Source organism: Pseudorasbora parva, chromosome 16, assembly GCF_024679245.1.
Source record: "Pseudorasbora parva isolate DD20220531a chromosome 16, ASM2467924v1, whole genome shotgun sequence".
Lineage (NCBI taxonomy): Eukaryota > Metazoa > Chordata > Actinopteri > Cypriniformes > Gobionidae > Pseudorasbora > Pseudorasbora parva.
In genome coordinates, this window is record NC_090187.1 from 40,425,881 (window position 1) to 40,448,470 (window position 22,590).

The 22,590-nt window shown below is 38.5% G+C and overlaps 1 long non-coding RNA gene across 2 annotated transcripts in view; it reads left to right on the plus strand.

The window, feature by feature from the left end:
• The window catches only part of LOC137043565 (uncharacterized), a 242,401-nt gene that overhangs the window by 91,160 nt on the left and 128,651 nt on the right, over nucleotides 1-22,590 (plus strand). The window contains exon 3 of one of the 2 annotated variants that reach the window (XR_010898520.1): nucleotides 20,907-21,190. The exons of the other annotated variant lie outside the window; for it this stretch is intronic. This is a non-coding gene — a long non-coding RNA (uncharacterized lncRNA). Of the gene's footprint in view, nucleotides 1-20,906; nucleotides 21,191-22,590 lie in introns of those variants that run through there. 2 annotated transcript variants of the gene reach the window in all.

The following is a 22,590-nucleotide window of genomic DNA, read 5'->3' on the forward strand; positions in this document are numbered from 1 at the left end:
ACTGCCTATTGTAAGCTTGAAGCCAGTATTTCAAATTATTACATCAGTGATTTTAATGATTTAACATGTTATTAACATGTTATTTAGTTATAATCTCAGAAAAATATATTTTGAAACAAATGGCAAGATTGTATCTGTTTTTGAGTCATGTGAGGTTATACAGACCAAAACTCTCCAGCCTACTAAGTTGCTGTCATTAGCAGTGAAGCCGCATGGGATAAAGTGATTTCATGGAGAGTGAAGCACAGTCTCAGAGAGATCTCAGTGCTCCCCTGCGGGAGAAGCACAGATACTACTTGCAGTTATTTTGCTGCCCTGCTGACTCACTTGTGTTGATCAATAGCTAATTCGCTTACATAATTAAGAGGCACAGCAATCAGAACCTTCTAGAGAATGTGATAATTAATCAATGTGTTTCAGCATTTCCCGTCTGGTGCTCTGTTGTTTTCTCCTGTCCATTCTGCATACAGAGCAGCAAACCAGCCTCAGAAATTCAGACACTCTGGGCATCTTTGTTCTCTCATCACTGCGACTGTCAGCGCCACACTTCTGAGATGCACATGAATATAGTAGTAATCTGAAAACTCAGTTTAATCATTCATACATTTTATAATCTATAAAATACATTTTTGCGGATGGATGGATGGATGGATGGATGGATGGATGGATGGATGGATGGATGGATGAGTGGGTATTTGGATGGATGGATGGATTGGTGTGGGTGGGTATATGGATGGATGGATGAGTGGATGAATGGGTATATGGATGAATGGATGGATGGATTGGTGTGGGTGGGTATATGGATAATGGATGAGTGGATGAATGGGTATTTGGATGGATGGATGGATGGATGTGTGTGGGTGGGTGGGTATATGGATGGATGGATGAGTAGATGAATGGGTATGTGGATGGATGGATGGGTGGATGGATGGATGGATTGATGAGTGATGAGTGGGTATGTGGATGGATGGGTGGATGAGTGGGTATGTGGATGGATGGGTGGATGAGTGGGTATGTGGATGGATGGATGGATGAGTGGATGAGTGGGTATCTGGATGGATGGATGGATGGATGGATGAGTGGGTATTTGGATGGATGGATGGATGGATGGATGGATGGATGGATGGATTGGTGTGGGTGGGTATATGGATGGATGGATGGATGAGTGGATGAATGGGTATGTGGATGGATGGATGGATGGATGGATGGGTGTGGGTGGGTATATGGATAATGGATGAGTGGATGAATGGGTATTTGGATGGATGGATGGATGGATGGATGGATGGATGGATGGGTGTGGGTGGGTGGGTATATGGATGGATGGATGAGTAGATGAATGGGTATGTGGATGGATGGATGGATGGATGGTGGATGGATGGGTGGGTGGGTGAAGGGGTGGGTATGTGGATGGATGGATGGATGGATGGATGGATGGATGAGTGGATGAGTGGGTATATGGATGGATGGATGGATGGATGGATGGATGGATGGATGGATGGATGGATGGATGGATGGATGGATGGATGGATTGGTGTGGGTGGGTATATGGATGGATGGATGAGTGGATGAATGGGTATGTGGATGGATGGATGGATGGATGGATGGATGGATGGATGGATGGATGGATGGATGGATGGATGGATGGATGGATGGATGGGTGTTGGTGGGTGGGTGGGTGAAGGGGTGGGTATGTGGATGGATGGATGGATGGATGGATGGATGGATGGATGGATGGATGGATGGATGAGTGGGTATGTGGATGGATGGGTGGATGAGTGGGTATGTGGATGGATGGGTGGATGAGTGGATGAGTGGGTAGATGGATGGATGGATGGATGGATGGATGGATGGATGGATGGATGGATGGATGGATGGATGGATGAGTGGGTATGTGGATGGATGGATGGATGGATGGATGGATGGATGGATGGATGGATGTTATTTACTAGTTATGTGATGTAAACATCAAAATGGATTAGTTTACTAATTATATACTATGATCAAAAGTGTTTTGAGGTCATAACATGATATTGTGCAAAGACAGACAGACAGATACTTAATGTCGCGCCACATTGGCTGCCATCAGGTGCTAAGACACTTAAATTCACGATTCTTTTCTAACCAATATTTCCAGTATTTCCCATGGCCTGACCCCTCGATTCCTTCAAACCTCCATCAAAGAGTACACCCTGATCTCTGAAATCTGCTGCTTCAGATGGTCTCACATCCCAAACTCCCCCAGCTCTCCATGTCTGCTGGAACAAACTGCCAGAAGACACTATCAGAAGAGCTAACTCAACAGTTATGCTCAAAACAAAGCCTTGAGACAGACTTTTCATTGTACGCACTCATCTGAAAAAAAACAGGTTTCTTCTTGGCATCATTCCCCTTCTATCCAGCCCAACAATCCAATTTGCACTAAGCTGACAGAGGCACCTGATGGCTTACTTTAAGTAAACAGTGACATTACCTAGCTCTTTGACAGTACTGGCACTATTCGCATGAGTTGTAGCACTCTTGTATCATGTTCTTGATGTTAATCCTAGCTCTTGAAGCAAAATACATACGTTCATTTGCTTAGAAAGCACTTTCTGAGAGAATATATGAAGATCTTAGAATGTAAAAGAGGCAGTGGTGAGAAACCAACAGCAGATACCGATCTGCAGGGGACCCTTCTGTGCATGCCATTCTCAGTCACAATGAATAACAGAAGAGAATTTTGGCTGCCATTTTGCCATATTTGTTTGCCTTTTTTTTAAAGTTACAAATTATCTTCTGCTGACATACCAAATAAAAACATTTAAACACATAAAGTAAGTTAAAGTTTGAGTTACAAAATTTGTTCTCCATCCAAAATGAGTGCACCAAAACCGCTGGGTGCCAAAGGCTGTCCCAATTTCGAAGGCTCCTTCAAATGCGTCCTTCATTTCCCGTGAAAGTGGCGCATTTGAGGGCAGATTGCATCACCGCTTCGCAATTCTGGCTGTCACAATTCAAAGGCTCCTCCAAATTCCAAGTGTCACCGTTGCATGGCAAAGGCTAACCCAATTCGAAGGCTCTTTCAAACTCCTTCAAACTTTTCCTTCATTTCTTGTGAAAAAGGCGCATTCAAGGATCGATTGCATCACTGTTGCGCAACAAAGTCTGTCCCAATTCAAAGGCTTCTTCATATGTGTCCTTTGTTTCCTGTGGAAAGCGCACTTTTGAGGGCCCTTTGCGTCACTGCTGCGGGGTGAAGGCTGTCCCAATTCAAAGGCACCTCCAAATGCTTTCATTCTTCATTTCTTGCTTAAATATCTAATGATACAAATGAAAAAATCATATAAAAAAGTCTAGTATAAACATCCTCCGTAGGCTAGATAGTCCCATTTAACAATTCTCAGTCCTTCATAGCCTTTGAAGCCTGAGTCCTTCGAAGAATGCAGCCTTTGAATTGGGACACACCCATTTGGGGCATGGGCTCTTACCCCAGTAAAAGGAGTCTAGCGACACCCCTGCTCAGGAATAAAGAAGCCATAAGAGCTGATGTGGAAATGCATGTCTGATGAGTGGAAGCCAGATTGGGAAAGAGGCAGCAGATGGTCCAATCTTTCTCATTTCAGGTGGTGGAATTTATTTCCCAGGTAATTGGGGGTAAAACGAGGCAATGACAGCTAGCAGCTCCATATTTGTCATTCAGGTATACACACAACTAATTTTTTGCACTGATTGGTCAGCATATTAATTATATGTTGAGCCATAGTGCAGACATTATAGGCTACTGTAGGAGGAAAAACATTTATAAAATACAAAAATGCATTATATACATATAATATAATATTTTAAATGTTATCGTATTCAATGAAGTTTGTTGTGGGAGTTGGGGTGAAAAAATGTGCGCTCCATGGGTGTGGCCGCATTATCACTAAGGAAGCAGCTCAGGAAAATCTGATATAGCTCTCTTTTCAAACAGATTATATAAACAGAGAATATGTGTCTTCGATTTTGAGTTACATTATTTAAACCTTGACATTTTTATGTTTCTTTAGACACATGCCTAATGTTTGTGTGGCAAGTGTTCACTAAGTTACAGTTTAACTTCTAAAGAGTATCAGAATAGAGTTCAGTGCCCGGTTGCATAAAACACCTTAAGTGAAAATTTCCCTTAAGATCACCCTTAGGTTTCCCTTAAACTTAAGGGTGTTGCAGAAAATAACCCTTAAGTGTCACTAAGGGTTTCTTAAACTGAAACGTCATAAACCCTTAGAATTATCCTCAAGTGTCTATTTTTCACTTAAGCAATCCCTTAAAAACCGTTAAGTGTTGCATAAAGCCCCCTTAACTGTCATTTTCAGAAGTATAGTTTAAGGTTAGGAAAACTTTACCTTAAGAGTTGACGAACATTAATGAGAAAAAAAAGGCTGAGTTTATTGATCCTGTTGAAGATTAAAACTCCTTCAAACGAAGGAGTTTTAATCTTCAGATTAAATATGCCAAGGCGAATTTTTCGCGATAGGGAGAATCCTTTGGACCATCTTAGCGATGAAAAACTGCATCGCGAATATAGATTTGATCGCCGCTGGATATATGAGATTTTTTTGCCACCACAGAGACGTTTTCATATTTTTTTATTACCTCCGATACGGTCCTCTTTACACCTAGATTACGTGCGTTGATCTTCTGTTATTTCCTCCCACTGTTCATTCTTTTTGGCCGCAGTTATTTGGGGATTGAGTTTGCTTTTTAAAATTGCCCTTCTTTTCCCATATTCATCCAGAAGGATACATTTCTCCTCCTCTGTCCAATTTGGCTTTCTTTTTTTGTTTTCTTTATCCATATCTATTGTAGGCCTATCCATTGTTTTACAATGGGGAAATCACGCCTTAAGTATCATACTTAAGGGAAAAACTTAAGGTGTATGCAACTGGGCACAGATCATAGAATTCAGATCGCGTATCAGGTTTGTTTTCTGTATTTTACAAAAAGCACTACATTTAGTTTTTTTATTGTGAGTGTACACAAATTAAAGTAGAAACTAAAAATGATTTAAAAAAATGTTTTTACACCATTTTATTGTTGACTGCTTTTGTGCAGTCATGTTGGAACAGGAAGAGACCAACAGCAAACTGTTCCCAATCAAATTGGGAGCATGAAATTGTCTGAAATGTGTTGAAGCATTGTGTTCCTTTCACTAGAGCCCCATATCATAATCCCCCTTCCAACATACTGTATACTTTTCACAATCAGTAAAGTTCCGTTCTCCGTTCGCCAAACCCAAACTCATCTAAACCCAGTCTAGGATTGCCAGACAGGGACGCGTGATTCATCACTCCAGAGAACATTTCTCCACTGCACTTGATGTAAGGCTTGGATGAGCTGTTCGGCCATGGAAACTCATTCCATGAAGCTTTCTATGCACTGTTCTTGAGCTAATCTGAAGGCTAGTGTGGAGGTCTGTAGCTATAGACTCTGCATAAAGTTGGTGACTTCTGCACTCTGTGTGCCTCAGCATGCACTGACCCCGCTCTTTGATTTAGTCACTTCGTGGCTGATTTGTTGTTCCAAATTCCACTTTATGATATCAATAACAGATAAATATGGAATATTTAGTTGTGAGGAAATTTCAATAATGGACTTATTACACATGGTGGCAACATCTGTTTAGTTTTGTTCATGAACCTTCAGTTTGCTTTTCATTTCGGTTCTTTGTTCAGTTTCCCGCCACTCGTCTGTCTCCTTGGTTACTATCATTATGAGTTCATATGTATCAGCTGTTTTCCGATAATCACCCTCATTTGTGTTTGCTATAGTTGGTCCCTCACATTCATCCTCTGTCCAGTCACTGTGATGTTTAGATATTTGCATTACCTGTCTGTATGCTATCTGGATCCTCTACTAAATCTACTATTATTCTTTGTTGTTTGGCATTACTGCCTTCGTCTGTCTGTCTGTCAGCAAACAATCGTGTGACACAATCACGTTACCACGCTTGAGTTCACTGAGCTCCTGAGAACGACCCATTCTTTCATTAATGTTTGTAGAAGCATCTGCATGCATATAGTGCTTGATTTGATTTTAAATACGAGTTTCCTAGGTAAAAAATTGCACATGAACGCCCTCCCATTTCAACATTTGAATGCGTAATCACAACTCAACTTCAGAAATGAGAATTATCAAATTTCCGATAGCACATGAAGGCAGCATTAATGACTGTATTTTCACTTTTGGGTAAACTACGCGTTAATGAGGGTGTTCCCCCACTCTATATTGAAGACAGAAATGGGAGATTATTTATAATAAACATGCTGAAACAACAAAAACATATGAATTAAGATACTGTTGCACACGCAGCCTCTGTTGTTATTGACGTCCACTGGAAGTTAAGTTTGGTCCACAAAAGCGCGCATGCGCAGTAAAGTTTGTTTATGTTGCTGCCATTGAAACCGTCTATACACTCTAAAAAATGCTGGGTTAAAAACAACCCAAGTTGGGTTGAAAATGCACTAACCCACCAATTGAGTTGTTTTAGCCCAATGGTTGAGTTGTTTTAACCCAGTGGTTGGGTTAAATGTTGCTTAAGACAACCCAGTTGCTGGGTAAGAACAACTCAACCATTGGGTTAAAACAACCCAATTGTTGGGTTGGTGCATTTTCAACCCAACTTGGGTTGTTTTTAACCCAGCATTTTTTAGAGTGTAGTTTTTGGAGAAATATAGCAATAAAGCTACTGATATCCAGTAATTCCAGCAGTGATGTATAAGATGGCATGCGCTCTGGTGTGGGCGACAGACAGTAGACAGTAAGTGTGATGACGTGACGAAGTCTAATTATCGTCAAGGCTTCTGCAGAATGATAAATGCGAGCTTGCATATGGTGTTGTCAGCTGATTACTGGTGAACATGATATACTTCCATTTTATGCAAATTCCCTGTCCATGTACTGATTTCTTTGGTCTTTCTGCAAGGTTGCTTTATATTTCAGTCTTTATGAAGTTATATTTTGTATATCTTCATACTTGTACCCTAATGTTTCCTGATGTTTATTAAAATCACGTATAGGTGTCATGGGAGGAACAATCGTAATTAAATTTAGTAGAAACAATCAGTGCCTGGAGGAGGACACACTACTGCTTTTGATCCCAATGTCAGTTTTATTAAACACAATCAAGAACTTCACACTCAAAAAAAAATAAAAAATGAACATATTCATAGTATGAACCTGGCAGCTCATCTGCACTGATGAACAGCAATAGAGAATTTAATTACTTAGAATCTGTCAGTTTCCAGTAGTTTCCATTTGTCATAATCTCATCGCTAGCTATAAGTGACTCAGAGAGGTTAATAGCAGGCCGCTGGAGTCTAGAAGGATGAGCGTATGATGGCCAGGTCAGATTGGAACTTATGACAGTATGAAGTAACATAGTAAAAATATATGAAAATTAAAACATGGTAACATTTAATAATAATTTGCTAACATTAGTTAATGCATTAGGTATCATGAACCAACAATATGCAGCATTTATGTATATATTATTGTTTATTGTATATACTAAATGCTATTGTCAGTTATGTTAGTACACTACTGTCTACATGAACCTTTATTGTAATATGCTGCTTCTTAAATTAAAAACAGTTGAAAACAGTTGTGCTGCTTAAAGGGGGGGGGGGGTGAAATGCTGTTTCATGCATACTGATCTTTTTACACTGTTAAAGACTTGGATTCCCATCCTAAACATAGACAAAGTTTCAAAAACTAATGTTGGACGTTTGATGGAGTATTTCTGTGTTAAAAATACTCCTTCCGGTTTCTCACAAGTTTCGGAGAGTTTTTTTCGAGTATGGCTCGACTTGACGTTAATAGAGCGGAAGGTCCTTGTATGGGCCGTACGGGCTCTTCTCTCGGTAGGGTGCGCGCGCGTGACTAGAGCGAGAGAGGAAATGCACGCCCATAAACACTCACTCGGTTGATTATTGTAAAACCACCCAAACATAAACCTAGCGTTCTCACAAAGCGTGCTTCTTCATTCAAATGCGCTAACGTAGGGCTGGGCGATATGGAGCAAAAAATATATCTCGGTATATTTTGCTATATCTCGATATACGATATATATCTCGATATCTTTACAGGAAAAATAACCCCCTAAAAACTACAGCAAAAACAAATATGCCAAATACCACAAATTCTTTTTTTTATTATTGAAGTGCAAAGAGGTAGTCAGTTCATGTAGGAACAAATTGCTTTTGCAACATTAAAAAAAACTCCCTGATTACATAAATAATAATAATTTAACTGTAAAAGAAAATAAATAATATTTCCTTCTTTTCATTTATTTCATGCTTTCAAAAGATGAATCAAAGACTCCCTTTTTTACACTTAAAGTAAACAGTAAGCATTTTGCAGAAAGATGGGGGCATGACTGAGATATAAATAAACTGATTTTGTATCAAAGTTCAAACAGTGATGTTTGTCATGAGTTTGACAAAATTCAAACTCATCATGCAGGCTACACATGAGCTGAATTTCACTTCTTTTCCATTTACAGAAAGAAATATGAATGTCAGAAGGTAGGCTATATGATAATATGATACAGTACAACTGACAGAAGAGCACTGTGTCTCAGGACACCCGGGATGTCGCGTTTTTCCCTCTTGGTTAAAACATGAATAGACCTATTGATCATAATCCCGTGATAAAGTTGACAAAATAATAATAGTAATGATATTGCAATACTTTATAAATGTTTTCAAATGATTTGCGATCATTTTGACATTTTAACCGAAAACCATGCAATCAGTTAGACACAAATCATAAACTGACATGATCGGACCGCGTCTCGCACCAATAGTGTCAATCACCTGACTGTGGGTGAAACTTGCGCTTTGAACTATGATGAACATTAATATTTCTTTATGAATTTTAGCAAGCAGTTGTGTTAGAAGGAAAACATGGTCTCTAAACTGAGTCCCGAACAACGCGCGCGCTTGTCAACATGATAACTAATCCTCACCTGGTTGTGGAAGCAGCCGTGTTCAATGAGACGACACGCGAGGGGAGGGGGAACAAAAGCAAGAGGCGGGAGGCGCGCGAGCGGGAGCGAGCCCAGCACAGAGAAGGCAAACAAGCAAAGTGGCGGAATCAGAATTAAATATAAACAATATATCGATATATACGATATGTCCAAATCCATATCGAGTTGAAAAAATATCTCAATATATTTTAAATATCGAGATATCGCCCACCCCTACGCTAACGGTTACTCCATTGTTGTTCTATGTATAACGTTACACTAGTCTGACGTGCAAAACCGTTTTGCTTGCTACTGCTAAGGTTTAGTCGCATACAATAGTCCATAAACCGAATCATGTCCTCATAAACTGCGAGTAAAGACACACAAATGTTGACAGGCCACTAAATACAGTACATACCACAGAGACGGACGTCCTGCTGTTGCTGTTTCTCCTGTTCAATTTATTTCATCCTCCGGATCTGATTCTGGATCATATCTGTATTAGTTGAATCTGATGCCATGGTTTATTTAGGGTAGCGTTTTCTTCTCCACGCTTGAGGACGTCACCGCTTTGTGTGCGCTCGTCATTCTTTAGCTCCACCCACACTATGCGCCTCCAGGCGCTCAGTTTTTTTTCCGGAAAGACTCGGTACAGCCCATATTTCTTTTATAAATATAATAAAACTAAAGACTTTTCGGAGATATGAAGGATGCAATACTACTCTATAGGTACTCAAGATTGACATGAGATTGACTGAAACTGAGTGTTTCATATTTTTCTGCAAAAACAACAGATTTTTTTCAGGATTCCGAAAAAAACTTTTTAAGTTATGAAACTTGCAGGATGTTTTAATGATAGAAAGACCTCATATGTCAAAGGATCAAGACCAATTGTATTTCTCATGCCATGCCCCCTTTAATGAAAAAACTTAAACCTGGCTAGGATCAGTTTTGAAAATTCACATCTTAGATGCATGTTTAAGAACCACTTGAAAATAGCCATATTTGAAACCACTTGATCCCAACCACTTGAAATAGCCATATTTGAACTGTAACATACTTTTATATTTTTTGTAACACTTTACATTTATCATTAGTTATCATTTGTCTACTTTAAATAACATGAACAAATAATGAACAATTAACATTAGTTAATGCACTGTGAACTAACATCAACAAGCAATGAACAGCTGGATATTTTATTAACTAACATTAAAAAAAGATGAATAAATACTCTAACAAATGTATTGCTCATTAACTAATGCTAACAAATCCGACCTTATTTTAAAGTTTCACAATATTTTTTATAACTTAGCTCTATCTTATCATGTTTTATGCAGATTTTTTGTGAGGTATGATGGAAATCCCAACCTGATCTCGTTAGAAACCTCGGCTTCTGATTCCATATGAATTAGTATGATTTACTTGGTATAAAAACATAACATTTTTAGAAAAAGATAAAACCCTAAGCATGCATCAGAGGCATTTGATCATGTGAAAATGTGCCAATGGGATTAATTCAAACTAATTATACAGTGTAAAAAATGATGATCAATAAGTATGTGTTTTTACATTGCTTTATTAAATATAAATAAATAAAAATGATAAGTTATGCAAGATTTTAAAAATAAGTTACACTCTCAGAAAAAAAGGTACAGTTCTGTCACTGGGGGCGGTACCCTAAAGTACAAAACCGAAAAGGTACTAATATGTACCTTTAAGGTACTAATACACACTCTTAAAGTACTGATATGTACCATTTATGGGTTAGGATGTACAAAGATGTACCTTTTCACTTTTGTACCTTAGGGTACCGCCCCAGTGACAGAACTGTACCTTTTTTTCTGAGAGTGTATTCAACAATTTTTTTAAAGTCAGTTTAATGTAATTTCCAAGTTGATTGTACTTAAAATGTAAGGCTATAAATTTAAACTTAAAATAATTGCCATGGCAACAAATGGGAAATCCTCACATCATCCAAAGCAGCAGATTATAGCATGATATATTTTGACATAACTAAAAAATTGTCCTTTTTATTTGCAAAAAGAGACTTTTTTTCATGCATCCATGGATTCTGGGAAGATAAAACTTTGATTTAATATCTAGAAGTTTTTTTTAAATTCCTTTGATCAAAGGATTGTTTATTTGTGATTGTGATTATAATTATTATAGATGAATGCATGATCTTTTTTCTTTTGAAGAAATTTGGTATTTACGTGGGTTCCTGTCAAATTGTTGAAGAGTTGTTTTTTATAAATATGTATTCGTATTTGATACAATGTTGTATTGTTTTTTGGCTTAAATGGTAATAAAAAGGGGTTTTGAAGGCTCTCCTCCCCCCTCTCTCTCTCTCTCTCTCTCTCTCTCTCTCTCTCTCTCACACACACACACTCTTCCTGTTCTCAGCAGATGGGTGACAGACAGGCACTAGTTTTGGTTGGAGTGACTCAATGTCAGTGGAGATTTCTGCATCCCGTGTCTGTTCTCAGAGGACAAACCCAGACACCGCCAGCTTAAAATAGATTTTGCAGGCAGTACATCAGTGTGAGTTTAGGCAGCAGGATGTGGTCCGCTCGCTGTGCTGTGTTTTACATAATGAGCTTAGTTCAGAGCTGGTGGCTGGAGGAGGCCTGAATGCAGAGTGATCCCGAACCAAACCTCTGTCACTCAGCGCCACCAGACACCAAAGCTCATTACTGGAAAGTGATTATGAAGCGATTTTTGCATATTAGGAGAATGATTTTGAATTCGAAAGAAGAATTTTGTGAGCCAGAAGAAAACATCTTTAGGGACAGTGAGTCAGCGAGCTCCCTTAATGTTCAAGTTTTGATGGATGAGTCATCATCTTTTATTTAGTTAGCCATACATTTTTATGGAATTATTGCGAAAAGCAGTGAGATATAAAACTTGATGTCGTGTCCATGTTTGCGGCACACAGCAGATGGGCGTAATAAATTAAATTCTTTGCTGTTTGGGGCTTTTTTCGCATACCCAAAAAGAATTTGTCGATAAGTCTTTGTAGTCCTGCTAAACCATTTCCTTGAGAGCACAAAGAAAATGGGACTGTATTCGGTGTGCACTTCACTGGCCTTAAGGCTCAATATGCAGAAATTCTGCTTTCAATAAAACCTCTTAAAAAACACATCCATTTCAGTAGACCTATTTAATATTCTGGATCTCACTACACTCAGAAATGAATAAAAGCTTTTATCTAAAAAAAAAAAAATTTAAAAACCTCTTTGCTCCTGTCAGTCAATATCTTTCCATCTATCTTAAATATATCAGAAGCGACATTTACATAAAACCAAATAATATGTTAGTAATTGGATTGATGGCTCAATTGGACTGAAAAGCGTTCATGTAAATGCCTCAATCGACCCGACTGAGATCTAGCTGAATGAAATTGATGGTGAAAAACTAAAAAAAAATCTGATCAATGGGGAAAAACGAGCATGTAAAGCATAAGCATGTCATATTATCCTTCTATTTTCTCAACCAGAGTGCTGTGATGCGCATTTTGGGTCAGTGGAGGAGACTGAACAGTAACACTTTATTTTAAGGTTCAGTTATTAACTAGTTGCTTATTAGCAGGCATATTACTAGGATATTGGCTGTTTATTAGAATTTATAAACCACAAATTAATGCCTTATTCTGCATGACCTTACATCCCTTAATCCTACCCAATACTTAAACTTAAATGCTACAAAAACTACCTGACTATTAATAAGCAGTAAATTGGGAGTCCTAGTTAATAGTGAATATGTGTCCCCCATAATAAAGTGTTACAGACTGAAAATAGCAATACTGAACATCTTTAATTAATTGCATAGAAACTCACTATATTGCCAAAAGTATTGGGACACCCCTCTAAATCATTGAATTCAGGTGTTCCAATCACTTCTATGGCCACAGATGTATAAAATCAAGCATCTAGGCATGCAGACACTTCTACAAACATTTGTGAAAGAATGGGCTCAGGAGCTCAGTGAATTCAAGTGTGGTACCGTGATAGGTTGCCACCTGTGCAATAAGTCCATTCGTGAAAATTCCTCACAACAGCAACTCATTCAATGTCGTGGAATGCAAAGCCGGCGTTTGCTATAGGCGAGCTAGGCGGTTGCCTAGGGCGACAATTGTGTTAGGTGCACGAGCACACTTTAGTGCCGCACATTACTTCCCATTAAGCATAGGAACAAGCGAAATACAACATAATGTTTATTAAACATGATCATCATAGGGCGCCCCCTCAGCCACACGTTTAATTACTTATCAACCTGATTATTAGATTGAATTAATGGTGATTATTGATTATTGGTTCAGGCGTTAGGTCAGGCAAGTGCTCATTTTGCGCATTCATCAAAAATGAGGCGTCTAAACCCGCAGATGCACAGGGACGGAACAAGAGAAAGAAAGAAAGGAAGAAGATCAAAAGAAAGCCCAGTATAGAGGTTAGTCTTCTTATCTCAGCCAATAAGTTGTCAAACAAAATAAAATTACTTAGTATTATCAATCTTATCAACTAATATTTATTTTATAAGTATTATTAATATTGTAACTAAGCTATCACTTGCTAGTTTTCTACGTATTACTACGTATTGCAAACATAACTTCACTGACAATAACAATAACCTACATGGATGTCATTTAAATATCAAAAGTCCAGTTCATTATAAATATGGATAACGTATGCATGTTAGTTATGAAAAGTACAAACGCTCTCTAAGTGGGGGTCGGAAGCAAATAAAAAGTAGGGCCTCTCGTTTTTTTTTTTTTTACTGGAGTAACGATAGATGCCATATTATTTACATTAAACACATTAAATATGCTATATGTTTTAGGCTACTCAAAGATTGATTTGGCCAGACAAAATTACAGAAATCACCAAATTCTCAACAGTGGCTGTAGTGTAGGGGTAAGATGCATGTCTTTAAGTTTTGACACAAATCGATCAGAGGTTCAAATCCGCCTTTTGCCACACTCGCTCTACTCCCTTTTCCCATCACATATCAGATCGGAAAGGCATTTGTTTTCAATAAAAAGAGAGAAAATATTAGAAAAGTGGAAACAAAGCTTCTAACGTGTTTAATAATAAGTGCTTCTTGGTTAGGGGTAGGCCTAGTTAAACAGACATGTGCTGAATTAGAGACGATAAAAGGGAGTGGGGTGGGGGGCGCAAAACTCCATCGCCTAGGGCAACCAAAGAGCTAGAGCCGGCCCTGGTGGAATGCTGGTGGTACACCATATGCATTTTATGGCCATGTTTGGTGTATTCTACACATGCATTTTGTGCAATTCATGGTGTATTCTACTCCGATATATTATAAAATCATTTTGGCGTATACATTCCACAACAACTTGTACAAATTATACGCTTTCTCATGAGATGGTATTGAGTGCACAGGACTTTCTGCTCACAGAAGTCACCAACTTTGAGTCAGTAGCTACAGACCTCCAAACTGCATGTGGCCTTCAAATTAGCTCAGGAAAAGTGCATAGAGAACTTCATGGAATGGGTTTCCATGGCCGAGCAGCTGCATCCAAGCCTTACACCACCAAGTGCAATGAAAATGATGAAAATCAGTGGAAATCATTTCAGTGGAAATGATGTCAACACATTAAATAATGCTGCACATTTCAAGGCACTTCAGTGGGCCTTTAAAAGATACATATTTTGTATATAGTTTAATATATTTTTTATATGAAGGAAGGTCATTGAATTATTGCATAATTCACTGCTTTCATAGACCCATGTGCAGTGGTGAGGTAACATGTTTATGTTAAAATGCCCATCATTCCTCTGATCACCATTTCTGAACTGCATTTTATATTTTAAACAGCGAGGAAGAACACAACAAGGTTGGCTATTTGACCATGAAATCAGCAGCTGGGGTTATTTTACTATCTTGACGTGTCCATATGTGTGTGAGGGACACGTCAGTGCCGTATCCTTCTCACAATGTCACCTTTAGATTATCTCTGGAGGAAAATCTCATCTGTATTTGTGAAAGTTTTCTGACAGCAGTATTGAGCAACTTTAAACGCTCATTTATTCCTCCTTTGGCATCTGACTCTCTTGTAGAGATCGAAACCACTATATATATATATATATAAGATCTAAGAAGGTTCTTGCAGACATATAAATAATATGAAACTTGGACTTAGGCTGTGAATATATTTTCCATGTTATTTTTTATTTTCAGGTTTCCAGTTGTTACAGTGTAAGCTTAGCCTGACAAGCCAGACCCACATCAAGATGTTTGGTCTGGAAACTCACCATAGACAGGGCTCAATCTGAGGGGCGGGATAAACGGTTGTCTTTCAAACTCCCTCTGCACGTGATAGGATAGCGCTACACCATCCGGAGCAACGACGCTGACTCGCTGACTGATTAAACATTCATCGTATCCGGTCGGCTAAACTCCGAACACATCTTCCCTTTTTAAGAATGACTTCAGTGCTGCTCTTTGTTCTTTTCTCAGAGGAAAGCTTAACTCCAAGTCTTCCGGAGGCACGGGCAGAGCTGATTCGAAAGACCGCCGCCGTTCGCCAGTTTCTGTGTTTACTAGAAGACTGTGTTACTAGAAGCACGCAAACGCAACTCGGCCGTCGTCATTATGGCCCCGCCCGCCGACTCTATAGCCTACCTACACGATGTGATTGGGCCGTCCAGATTCTGAGGAATACAGCTCAGATAGGAATTGAGAGTTGCTAGACCACACTTGCGGGCAAATTAAATTTGCTGCAGCTAGTGTGCGGCTAGATTTCTAGGCTAGTGTAAGCTGACAACAGCAAAAGAACCGAAGCCCACAATGACTAATTTTTTGTGACAAAATTAATTTTTATTATGTAAGTAAATCACATGCGCTCTTTCTCCCTCTCGAACACACACACATACAGTATGGACACACACTCGCACAGAAGCGTGTTATCAGCGTCACTCTGACAGTTTTATCAGTAAAATAGTTTGCCAACTTAAAAGCTACATGACATTTATCACTAATGAGGTAATAGAGGTGCTGTTCTTGAAGCAGATAAACTTGCAGTAGAGACGCCACTGTCAAACACTGTTGAGAAACACAGACTAATTCACACACACTTAATCTCTTTCTCTCTCTCACTCTCTAATAACTGAATTAATAACTGCATGCTATCAGTGGCTCAAGCCTCCGTTACTATCTCTAAAATTAGGTTTTGGAATTAGCAATGGAGGCTTGGGATTAAATCAGCTGCGGCCACCTCCAGAGCCCCAACAAAATATTCATCACAAACACAGACCTTTGTATACTCAGAATTAATAATAAATTATAAATGTGTTCTTGACTGGGTAAACCCAGCCTGATCTGCCAGTGATTTGATTTCGCCCTGCAGCTCGGTCTGGAAACCTGTACATTCATTTCTACTGCTTCTGTTACACTTTTGCAGGAACCAATCACAGACTGGTTTAACCACCTGGTGCACTGTCGGCCGGTTTAACGCGATGACAGATAGAGAAGCGATGGACCATTGCCTGTTGATCACGCCTCTTGTGTTATGATTGTTTGATGAACTATCCAATTGCGTATTTGTCATTTGAATTATGCTCATTTATCACACGTCTTGTGCAGCAGAAAATACAGAGCAGACTCCCCAGACCAGTGTTTAAAATTAAATTGAGCTTGGTCTGGTGATAGCCAGACAGAATGTGTTCAGCATTCTGCAACAAATATTTTTCAGATTTTCTAGACCGGTTTAAGTCATAAAGTGAGCAAAATATATTTAAATGTAGCACATGGATTCAGCAGGCATGCATTCATGATACTAATGGCTCATTTCCACTGAGCGGTACAGTGCAGTACGGAACGCAATTTTTGCCGTTTCCATGTCAGAATTTGTGAATGGAACCCTAATTCTGAACCGTACCACTTTTTGGCACCCTTCTGTTGAGGTACACGGCACAGCAGTCTAGGGATGCGCGGTATACCGGTACTGGAAAAATACCGGTATATATTTTATTTCAAACGGTATGATGTTGGTACGATCTACGTTACAGGAGTGTGTGTGTCGTTGTTATGAGCTCATGTCTCCTGTAACTGTTATTACGAAATGCTATAAAATCTCTTGCATGTTCAAATGATTTCCAATCCGTTCATGGTACCGTACCGAAGCCAAAATTGTGGTATCGAGCCATCCCTACAGCAGTCGGATATTAACTACTTTAATACTTTATATCACGCAATTGTGAGAAAAAAAGTCGCAATTATTCTTTATATTTTTTTATTTTGTGGCGGTCAGAAATGGGCTTCCATAATTTACACCTCTGACAACCAATGTGTACGATAGCACTAAAATGTGATGAAAACGGACAATAAACATATCAAAATGCAGGGCTTAAACACTTCAAACCAGTTCACGAAATTAATAACAGGTGCAAACACTAATCAAACTATGAATAACCACAGAAACGGATGAAATCTGAACTAAAACATGGACAACACCCACCCAAAACTGAGAAAATGCACTCCTGCTAAAGGAAATATTGTGCTAAAGTTGCAGTCTGCAGTTTTCGTCCAGGCCTCGGCATTACTTAAAACAAAAGTGACACATTCATCTTTTAAAAAGCAACCAGCAAACAAAATTAAACCAGCTTTCATCTTCTAATAAAAAGTGAATCTCATCTGCTCTTATGAGTTACTCTCTGCTGCTTCCACATATGGTCAATTAATAATTATGTCTCAAGGTAAGTTTTTTTTTGATTGCATTAATATTCATTGATATTTTTTCAGGACAATCTAAAATGACGGATGAACCCATTTTAAACCTGCCGGAGTCGAAACAAACTACAACACCTGAAGTAACAAGACAAATGTTCTTGCCTTATGGGTCAAAGTAAACCCAAAATCGGAATAATCTCAATTCAGCTGCTTCTGCATTTTGCTCATGAAAACAATCATGCTTCCTGTGTGCATTATGAAGAAATATTTGCAGAAGTCTCATCATCCGTTAATCACACCTTATAAAGTGACAATACTTACAAAGGGAACGGTAGACCCGGAGCAAGCAGAGTGCATTACTCTTCACAATCTGTCTATTTCTCAGTAACAGAGCGTTTAAGACGGAGGTGTGAATTGGCATGAAGACCTGAGGCACAGAAGCTTTTAAGACCACCTATAAAGAAGAAACACTATTGAATGATAAATCTCGGCTTGTATTTTCCCGAGTTTACAAAGGAACTCTTCCTCTTTTCAAACCCAGATAATGCATAATTCAAAGCACATGAATTATGAAGTGCTGTTGATAAGAAGACTCAGCTCTGTCTTCTACCGTCCATCTTCACAGGATTCCTTTCTGTCTTGCTGATATAATCAATTACAGTCTTTCTGGCAGAAGAAGACAGCTTTTTTTTCATGTTGCTTTCTGCATGTTTTTGTCGTCATTGTTTATCTGCTTTATTACTTTCATCAGGATTAGATCATTTTAGCCACATCTGTTTCACATTCACAGCAGTAATAGTTAAAGAGTAAATGACAAAAAAGTTTGTGGTCAGTCCGATTTTTATATGTTTTGTAAAAATTGTGAAATATCACATTTTGAAATAACTGTTCCCTATTAAAATGCAAAATATAATTGATTTCTGCCAAGCTGAATATTCAGCATCCTTATCCCAGTCTTCAGTGTCACAAAATCCTTCAGGAATCATTCTAATATCAGTCTAATATGATAAGGCTAATCAAAAAATAATTGCTATGTACTTATGGGACTAACCTTGAACCTACCCCTTAACCTAACCTTAACCCATGTAGTTACCTTATATTACCCAGTACTTTCTTATGTAAGTACACAAACAGTAAAATAAAGCGCAATCAACGTTTCTTCTTATTATTATCAATCTAATAATAATCTTTGATGAACAGAAAGTTTAAAAACAGCATTCATTTGAAGTAGATTTTTTTTTTGCAACAATCTTTTGTGACAATTGAATAATAATTACTTTTATCCTTGCTAAATAAAAGTAATACATTTGTTAAATTAAAAAACAACTTACTGACTTACTGAACATTTTAACAGTAATTATATCAAATGTGCTGTAAAATTAACAGAAGTAAAAACGAGCAATATTTCACGTCTTCTCCATCTGTTAGGGTGAATGGTTTTTGTTATCAGTTCACTAAAGAGCCTTACAACACACTTTCTTATGTGTTTTGGCCGTTCATTTACACTGCAGCTGCGTTTTGGGAGCCTGAAATGCAAGCAAGCATTTGAAAACGTGTTTTAAAGTGCAAGTTTTTGGCAGAAGAAAACAGCATTTTTACTCATTTTAGATCCGTTTGAATGAGGATCATTATGACAACCTTGTCTGTATGTGGAAAACGCAAAGGAACACTTTTCAGTATTTAGTACATCATTTTCATGTAAACATACTCAGGGATAGTTCACCAAAAAATGAAATGTTGATGTTTATCTGCTTACCCCCAGGGCATCCAAGATGTAGGTGACTTTGTTTCTTTAGTTGAACACAAATGAAGATTTTTAACTCTAACCGCTGCAGTCTGTCAGGCGTATAATGCATGTCCATGGCAGCAAAATCTATGAGAGTAAAAAAAACAACATAAACAGACAAATCCATATTAAACCCTGTAGCTCGTGACGACACATTGATGTCTTAAAGGTCCTGTTTTTCGCATGTTTTCGAAGCTTTGATTATGTTTACAGTGTGCAATATAACATGAGTTTCTTGTTTAACACAGTATTTTTCACACAATTGACTTATCTGTACACCGCTGTTTCCTCTGTCCTAAAAACGGCCTGATGACTTCCTTGTTCTATGAAGTCCCTCCTTCAGAAATACGTAACGAGTTCTGATTGGGCCAGCGCTTCCCGTGCTGTGATTGGACAGCAGCTTAGCGCACTTTGCCCGGAAAGGTCCCGCCTCTTACCATAACGGGGAGATGTAAGCGCTGAATGCATGCTCTTCTCCACGTGGGAGAGCAACAAAACCACGCCCCCTATTTTGCGTGTACTTGTGGGCGGAGGGTTAGTCAACAAACGGTTCTAGTGACGTCATTACATCCCTGCACTTCCTGCTGTAGTCCAAACCAGCCGTTCGCTGTGGGCTTTGAAAGGGAACTTCTGTTAAATAAAATATCTCACTTGGCATTGAACTTTGAGCTTTATAATTTTACAGGTATTATTTATGCTCTAACAGCAACATTACACACTAACTAAAGTTTGAAAGATGGAATCGCGAAGAACGGGACCTTTAAAACACGAAACAATCAGTTTTTGTGAGAAACTGAACAGTATTTATGTTATTTTTTACCTCTAATACGCCACAATGTCCAACAGCCTTCAGTGAGATCCCTTCAATGAGTGAGGTCAATGTACACGTGTACATCAATGTGTCGTCACGAGCCGCAGGGTTTGATATGCATTTGTCTGTGCACGTTTTTTTTTTTTTTTATGTTTTTACGCTCATAGATTTTGCTACCATTGACATGCATTATACGACTGACAGACTGCAGCAGTTAGAGTTAAACATCTTAATTTGTTCTCTACTGAAAATAACAAAGTCACCTTTGTTCTTGGATGCCCTGGGGGTAAGCAGATTATATATACATATATACATACCTTGATCAGATGGCCACACTTTATCCCTAAAACTATCTCTTATTATTACCTATAGTAACTGCTCCATTTTCAATAAATACAGTCCTCTTAGAAAAGAAGGGTGAGTGAGATGAAAAATATAGTCTTTGTTTTTTTTTTGTTTTTTTTTCATTAATGCAAAAACATCAGTGGATAAATGTTGTTATTATTATAGAGCCATGATGAACATTTTCTTTTTAAAACCCTCAAATAACAAATTGACTTATGTAGGGCCTATCTACAAGAGACATGTATCTAAGTGGCCTTTCAATAACCTCTAAATATCGTTCCATGCAGCCTCTCGCTTAATGGACAGCACTATTGACGTGTGTTCATGAGGAGTGGAGGAGGCCCCTGGGGTGTTTATAACAGGAGGACTCTGCAGGACATCTCACAGCGGGAGGAAATGCAATCTGACTGCATCACACAGCAAAGTGTTTCCCTGTTGCTCTCATGCTGGAAACAAATCAGCACTGTCGCTGTTTTATCATGGCTGTGCCACTGGAGAAAGAACACTGCAAATGTTATTTTCTACTATTGTGTGTCTAAAATAAGCAGGGAAATATGTAAAATAAATGACACTAAAGCCACCAAATACTATGTTTCTCCAATCCCTTTCACCTTATGTATAAGTTTAAGCTATGATCATGTACAATTTATTGTATATAATCTGCACCATGTAAAATGTACAAATTAGATAAGGTAAGACTTTAGTATGGGGGACGCACATTCACTATTATCTATGATTTTTCCTCAATACACTCCTAATTTACTGCTTATTAATAGTATTTGTTGTAGTGGGGGGAAAAAAGGTGTTTGGGGGTAAAATGTGTGTTATTTTGGCAAGGTTGCCTGCTAAAATTCGCACTCATAGGTCTATATATCACATAATAGTCGCTTCAACCCGAGGACATATAAAACAACCCATGGGGGGGGGGGGGCGCGGACTTGGCAACACAGTGCAGTTGAGCTCTGTTGACGTCGCTTCGTTGCTCTGATTGGTTGTAGCTCTATCCAACTGAGGTCTTTCCTGATTCGGTTGAAACACACCCCATAATCAAAGCCCAATGGAGCAGTATCAGACTCATATTCTGACTAGAATTGAGTATGAACACGTCAGGCTAAAACAAACAAGTCCGATCCATGGAAGCCCTAACCCCGCAACTTACAGGACTCAGAGGATCTGCTGCTAACATCTTGGTGCCAGAAACCACAGCACACCATGGGTATAGTGGAGTCCATGCATCGATGGGTCAGAGCGGTTTTGGCAGCAAAAGGGGACAGACACCATATTAGGTCATAATGTTATGCCTGATTGAAGTATGCTAAATGTTCTATAATGCTGTACTCATTCAGTTGTTTTTCTAATGCTATCAAAGCATTGTGTTGCCAAAGTTAGCATTTACTGAGTTAGCTAGTCAAGTTTTAACTGAAAGCATTTTAGCTGAAATTACATGATCATCTGATTAGTTAATAGTACAAATTAGATTACTCATATTTCAAGAGCCATTAAAATGAATGACTACAAAATAAAAATCTGCCAGTTCTGCTTACTTAAACTTTTAATTTCTTAACTTAAATAATTTGATGTGATTACCTCAAGTTTTTTCAACGTATTCGGGTTTACAGTGGGAGAACAATATAGGAGAATGGTTAATATGTGCAAACAGCGGAAAATGGCGCATAGACGTGCAGATCAAGTGTTCATTAAACACTGAATTCATTCCGATTTAAACAAATGATGTCCATGTAAACGTAGCTACTGTTCATTTCCATACCGTCTTAAAAAAATAAAAAGCAGGTAAAGGAAGGTTCCTAATATCTGCTATTGCTGGAGAGAGAGAAGAGTAAAGGCCAAATAACAGGTCTGTTCTCTTAGAAGGAGGCCAAAGCATTGAGACCCAATTAAACTGGGGGTTCGTGTGAAATCACCTTTTCATGGCGTGCCAAACACCTGCTTATCCCTGCTCGGTAACACTCT